The 7091-nt window shown below is 38.6% G+C and overlaps 1 non-coding gene across 1 annotated transcript; it reads left to right on the top strand.

The window, feature by feature from the left end:
- The first annotated feature begins 6755 nt into the window (after positions 1 to 6755).
- Positions 6756 to 6863, top strand: LOC131222043 (small nucleolar RNA R71). The gene has a single exon (XR_009159752.1). It is a non-coding gene; the product is annotated as a small nucleolar RNA R71 (small nucleolar RNA).
- The last annotated feature ends 228 nt before the right edge of the window (positions 6864 to 7091 follow it).

Consider the following 7091-nt stretch of genomic DNA (forward strand, 5'->3'; position numbering starts at 1 on the left):
ATTAGATAGAGATAGCCCTTGAAGATCTAGAAAAGACAACATTCACATGTCCCTTTGACACCTTTGCTTACCGAAGGATGCTATTCGGACTATGTAATGCTCCCACCACTTTTCAGTGATACATGTTAAGTATATTTTCTAACATGGTGGGGCAATATTTAGAGGTCTTCATGGATGACTTTTCTGTTTTTGGTCCATCCTTCAATGAGTGTTTGGAAAATCTTAAAAATGTGCTGAAGTAATTCGAAGAAAAGAATTTGGTTATGAATTGGGAGATATGTCATTTCATGGTTCTCAAGGGAATTGTTCTTGGACATATAATTTGAAACCCAAGTATATGACTTGTTTTCTAAAAACCCGAGTGTTAACCTTTAAAAGTATCCAAATTCCACGTATGTTTTTCTTTTCTTTTCGTTTATCAGAGCTAGCAGTTTAGCGGAAGATAGACAAGTCAAACATAAAGGAAAATTTGCATTTACATTTAGAATATACGAGTGTTGCCCAAATGACTTATACGAACCAATGTCTCTATGTTAACAAATACAAGAATTACACAATTTAACATATGAGAAATAATAACACACATATAAATTTGAGTCGCGTAACTTCTCTTGGCAGATATAACCATGCATCCATGATAATTGTCCTCTGCTTTTCATCAATTTGGATATGGATATTATTTAAACCACATGCGTTACCTGTACGGTTATATATTTAATGAATGAGTGGCCAGCTTAGTGTGAATTCTCCTCAAGATTACACACTGCCGCATTAGTCAAGTATAGTCTTAAAGAATAAAGCATCCAAAACAATACATGATATAGTCTTGTTTAAATGCATGGATGCGTGAATGCACATCAACTTCGGGATGCTCATCCAGTCAGACTTGGGCTCGTCACCCATGCATATGGCCGGTCACCAATTAAGCACATCACGTGCGTACATCATGTACAAGCATAGTGACCAAGCCATCGTACATCACGTACGTGGATTGATAGTCGATGGTCTGGGAGCTAGCGAAACGATGCCACACTAAGGCCTAAGGGCACGTGTTATAGCATTCAAAATTAGCCATCCGTCATCGCTTGTATGCTATGAATGCATGATTAGCCAAACTGTTATTTTTCTGATTACAACCAGCCAATTTAAGAAAGTTCAAAGGTCACTATGGGGGCTCATCACCCAGTGTAGGCCGACAGTTCGGGTATAGTGTCCCATTCCACTATCATCGACTCATGAGACTCCAACATTGAGATGTTTAATGGTAACCTTATTGACTAGTGACCAATCATATTTCAATAGGTGGAACTTACAATCGCATAATTATATGAAAATAATCCCATCAAGCCACTTATGACAAATATCAAATGAAAGCCACATAGGGTAAATATCATATTAAAGCCGCCAATGGCAAATATTATATCAAAGCCACAAAGGGCAAATATCACATCAAAGGCGCAAAGGGCAAATATCACATCAAAGCCACAGAGGGCACAAGGGTCCGTAAAATGGTAAGTACACAACAACTTAGGTAAAATGGCCACTAGGTCGGGGGCCCATTATAGTCACAATTAGTCAAGTTACATCCCAAGTTTAGATGCACATTTATAAGTGGATTTATAACAGATTTTGCATGCCTGCTCCACCCTTTGGCTCTACTTCTCAAAACCTAATTCATCCTTACAATTCTTCAAAGAACCCATATTTATAGCCTTTGTCCAACCGTCTTTGAAAACCGCCTCAAATTTACGCACTTTATGTCATGCCTTCGATGTCATTAAACAACCTTCGATGTCATCGAACATAAATCGAATCCAGAAGTCAAGCCTTTTCGCATGGCGTAACTTTTCATGTCATCAAACATACCTTCGATATCATCGAACAGTCCTTCGATGTCATCTGAGGGTGTTCGAGTGATCGAGAATGTGTCCAAAGTGTTCCAGTGAATTACTCCAAGAATCCGGAAAAATCTCGATGTCATCGAACGGTGTTCGATATCATCGAGTAGTTCTTCGAGCAATCAAACAGAGCTTCGATGTCATCGAGAAATGCATCCAATTTGTCTAACAACCAAACTCGAGTTTCATATAATTCTTCGATGTCATCGAACACTGGCTTCGATGTCATCGACCGATGGTCGATGACATAGACAGTGAAGTTTAGATTCACTAAATTTTTGCACTTTTCACTTTCGACTTCCTTCCTTCTCCACTTGGTTTCCTTGAATCGTAGGGTTTTGAAATCTTTAATCTTGGTCTCCTAAGACCCATCCCTTACCTTGGTGATTCTTGTGGATCAAATCCATGCTTTTAATATTCTTTTCAATCCAAGCTCTCAGATTCACCTCGCAATAAAAACATGTATAAAATATTCCCACTAAGCGTTATATTTTTCATAAAACCAGGATATAAATAGCCCAGTAGGCTCTATGCTCCAATTCCATAGGTAAGTGACAAGCTTTCTCGTAGACGAGTCTAAAGGGAGACATTCTAATGGGGGTATTAAAAGTTGGACGGTAAGCCCATAAAGCATCGGTCATATGGATTGACCAATCCTTACGGTCAGGGTTAACCATTTTTTCTAGAATTTGTTTAGTTTCCTTGTTGGAAATCTCTGCTTGCCCGCTTGTCTGTAAGTGGTATAGATTACTTACTTTGTGAGAGATGCCATATTTCTTCATTAAGTTATTGAATGGCCTATTACAAAAGTGTAACCCTCCATCACTAATGATGGCTCAAGGTGTTTTGAACTGGGAAATGATATTTTATTTTAAGAATCGAATGACCATTCTATGATCATTATTTTGGCATGGGATCACTTCGACTCACTTAGTGATATAGTCTGCTGCCAATAAAATTTAATTATTTCTAAAGGATCGGGGGAATGGTCCTATGAAATCGATGCCGCAGCAATCGAATGCTTCAATGATAAGAATTGGATTTACTGGCATCATATTTCGACGAGGCAATCCTACCAATTTTTGACAACGCTCACAAGCTTTACAAAACTCATGAGTATCTTTAAACATAGTGGGCCAGTAAAAGCCACACTGCAGAATTATGGCCATGGTCTTTTTAGCAGAAAAGTGACCACCATAGGCTTGAGAGTGAGAAAAGGAGATAAAACTTTGATGTTCATTGTTTGGCACACATCTCCTTAAAATTTGGTCTGGGCAATTTTTAAATAGATTAGGATCATCCCAGAAAAAGTTGAGCACCTCGGTGAAGAATTTCTTTTTATCTTGCGCAGTCCAATATGTTGGCGTGAAACCTATGGCAAGATAATTTGAAATGTTAGCAAACCAAGGTAATTGGGAAAGTTTAAATAATTATTCGTCAGGGAACATGTCGTTTGTTGGTGTCGGCTTAAGGGAATCAAGAAGATCAAGCCTAGAGAGATGGTCAATCATTACATTCTTTACTCCCTTTTTATCTCGTATTTCTATATCGAACTCTTGGAGTAAAAGGATCCATCTTATCAAGTGGGGGTTAACATCATTCTTAGAAAGAAGGTACTTCAGCGCTGCATGATCAGTGTAAATGCTAATTTTGGATCTGATTAAGTAGGACCTAAATTTGTCCAACGTGAACACTACGGTTAAGAGTTCCTTCTCCGTAGTAGAGTAATTCACTTGGACAAAATTTAGAGTTCTACTCGCATAGTGAATCACATAGGCTTCTTCTCTTCTTTTTTTGGCCTAATACCGCCCCAATAGCATAGTCACACACATCACACATAATCTCAAAAGGTATGCTCTAGTAGGGTGGTTGCATGATAGGTGTGGTAGTCAATATAACCTTAAGCTTAGTGCAAGCTTCTTGGCATTATTCAATCCACTCGTATGGTGTATCCTTTTGAAGGAGATTACATAAAAGATGAGAGATGCTAAAGTCCTTTATGAATCGTTTATAAAATCTGGCGTGTCCTACGAAGGATCGCATGCCACATATGCCCTTGGGTGGAGGTAGGCTAGAGATAATGTTAATTTTAGCCTTATCTATCTCAATTCCCTTGGACGAAATTATGTGTCCAAGCGCTATTCCCTTGAGAACCATAAAATGACATTTCTCCTAATCCAAAACCAAATACTTTTCCTTGCATCGGTTCAACATATTTTTATGATTTTCCAAACACTTGCTGAAGGATGGACCAAAAATAGGGAAGTCGTCCATGAAGACCTCTAAATATTGCCCCACCATGTCAGAAAATATACTTAACATGCATCGCTAAAAAGTGGCGGGGGCATTACACAGTCCGAATGGCATCCTTCGGTAAGTAAAGGTACCAAAGGGGCATGTTCAAGGGTTATCTCTATCTGATTGTAGTCTGAATACCCGTCAAGGAAAAATTAATAAGAGTGACCAGCTAGCCTTTTTAAAATTTGATCAATGAAGGGCAAAGGAAAGTGGTTCTTCCTTGTGATGGTATTCAACTTCCTGTAGTCAATGCACATTCATCAACTAGTGGTAACTCTAGTTGGCATGAGTTCATTGTCGGTATTGGCTACGATGGTGTTTCCAGACTTCTTGGGAACCACCTTAGTTGGACTCACCCATTGACTATCAGATATAGGGTATATGATACCCATGTCCCACAAGTTAAGCACTTCTCCTTAACCACCTCTTTTATATTTGGATTTAATCTACATTGTGGTTGTTGGGAGGTTTTCGCATTATCCTCTAGATGAATGTAGTGAGTACAAATCAAATGATAAATTCCCTTGAGGTCCGCAATCAACCATCCAAGGGCTCCTTTATGCTCAATGAGAGTAGAAATAAGCACACTCTCTTCTTCTTTCTTAAGGTGGAAAGAAATCACCACCAGGTATGTCTCATCTTGACCTAAGTAGACATATTTAAGATCATAAGGCAAAGGTTTTAGGTCCAACTTCGGTGTTTTGAGGCTAGATGGAAGAGACACTACACTAGTTTTGGGGCAGAGTTTCAAATTGTGGCCTCCACCAGTTAACTTCAAGTTCCAGCACAGAATCAAGCAAGGCATCCATCTCCCGAATCATGTCATCATCTAAATTAGGGGAGTAAGCCAAGCACATCTCTAGAGGGTCAAAGAATAGAATCATCAGCGCTCTATCTTCTACGAAAGAGTCTATCAAGTTAATGTCATGGATATCGTTAACATCCTCTGACTGTTTACTCATGTTGAAAAAGATATTGAGCTTCAACATCATATTTCAGAAAGGTAAATTCATAACTCCATTTCTACAGTTGATAATGACATTGGATGTAGCAGGGAATGAGCGACTAAGGATGACAGGTATCTGAGTGCTCATATCTACGATGAGTTGAGTATCTAGGATGATAAAATCTACTGGATAATAGAATTTGTTAACCTAGACCAACACATCCTCAATCATCCCTCTCGGCACACGGACCGAACGATTAATAATTTGTAATGTGGTCCCGGTGTGTTTTAATTCACCTAGACCCAATTGTTCGTATATCGAGAAATGAATCAAATTAACGCTCGCTCCTAAGTCAAGAAGTGCGTGCTTAATCTGGTGATTCCTAATTATACATGTGATAGTTGGGCAACTAGGATCTTTATATTTTTGTGGCACGTCTTGCTTTAGGATGGCACTCACCTTTTCTGTCAGAAAAAATTTCTTTTGAATACTTTGCTGTCTCTTGGTTGTACATAAATCTTTCAGAAATTTGGTGTAAGAGGGGATTTTTTCATAGCGTCTAGCAGAGGTATGTTGACTTTCACTTGTTTTAGCAACTCTAGAATATCCTATGAGTTAGCTAGAGGTTTTGGTACAATCAACCACTAGGGGAATGACACAATTGACTTACTCACTTTTCTTGGTTCTTCCTCATGTGGGGCATTGCTAGGTCTATCATTCTCAATTTCTTCTGAGTCCCTAGGCTTTTCGGCCCTCGCCGGAATGGTTTTATCAATAATCTTCCCACTCATAAGAGTGGTGATAGACTTAGCCTGCTCCATCTGATTTGAAGAGCTTGGGTCACTAATTTAACATTGTGGTTTTAGATTGGGGAGGGGTTGGGCTGGAAGCATACCTTTCTCCCCACTTGCTATGTGTGACTTAATCGTTTGAATGGATGATGCAAACATTCCCATTGTTTTTTTTTTTTTTTTGAGATTCTGGAATGCTTGTACCGTATTCTGGTTGAATAACTCTTGGTTTTGCATGAATTTTTGAACCGTATCCTCTTCAGGCCTCTTTTGATTTAAAGATTGAGTAAGGGCCTCTTGTGGGGTTAGCCGTTTGTCCATTCCTCCAACTGAAATTTAGATGGTTTCTCCAGCTGGAGTTGTATGTATTTAAGGTGGGTCCTCTGAAAGGTCTTTGGTAGTTGTTCAAGGCATTTGATTGCTCATTCAATATCTCTTGAAAAATAGGAATTGTTGGGCAATTTTTAGTTGTATGTATGTTATAAGCACAAATACCACAAATAACTTCCGCAGCCTTTTCGGGTTTTGCCTTCTTAAGTTCCATGACCTCAACTTTTCTTTTGAGTTTGGCCACTCTTGCATTTATATCATCCACTTTTAAAACATAAATTCCTCTCCTTTCCTTTGATTGAGTAGGCTTAGAAGTGGTGGTTCTTGAGGAGGTATCCTATGATTGCTCATTTTCAACGAGTTTATCAACATAATCCCATGCATCATCGGCTTCCTTGTTCATGAATTCCCCATTACACATCATCTCCACAAATTGGCACATAGATTAGGTCAATCCTTTATAGAAAAAGCTCGTTATCCTCCATGTTTCGTAACCATGTTGTGGACATGAATTTTTGAGATCCTTAAATCACTCCCAACATTGGAAGAAGGTCTCATCTTCTTTTTGTGCAAAATTCATGATTACTTTCCTTAAGGTATTCATTTTATGATATGAGAAGAACTTTTTAAGTAACTCCCTTGTCATCTCAGTCCATGTGCCAATGGACCATGGTCTTAAGGAATGTAAGCACAACTTAGCCTTTTCTTTCAAAGAAAAAGGAAACAATTTCAGTCTTATTATGTCCTCATACACATTTGGGAAGTGTAATGTAGATATTATCTCATCAAACTCTTTCATATGCAAGTATGGACTTTCATATTCTATT

The sequence above is a fragment of the Magnolia sinica genome, chromosome 12 (assembly GCF_029962835.1).
Source record: "Magnolia sinica isolate HGM2019 chromosome 12, MsV1, whole genome shotgun sequence".
NCBI classification, from domain to species: domain Eukaryota; kingdom Viridiplantae; phylum Streptophyta; class Magnoliopsida; order Magnoliales; family Magnoliaceae; genus Magnolia; species Magnolia sinica.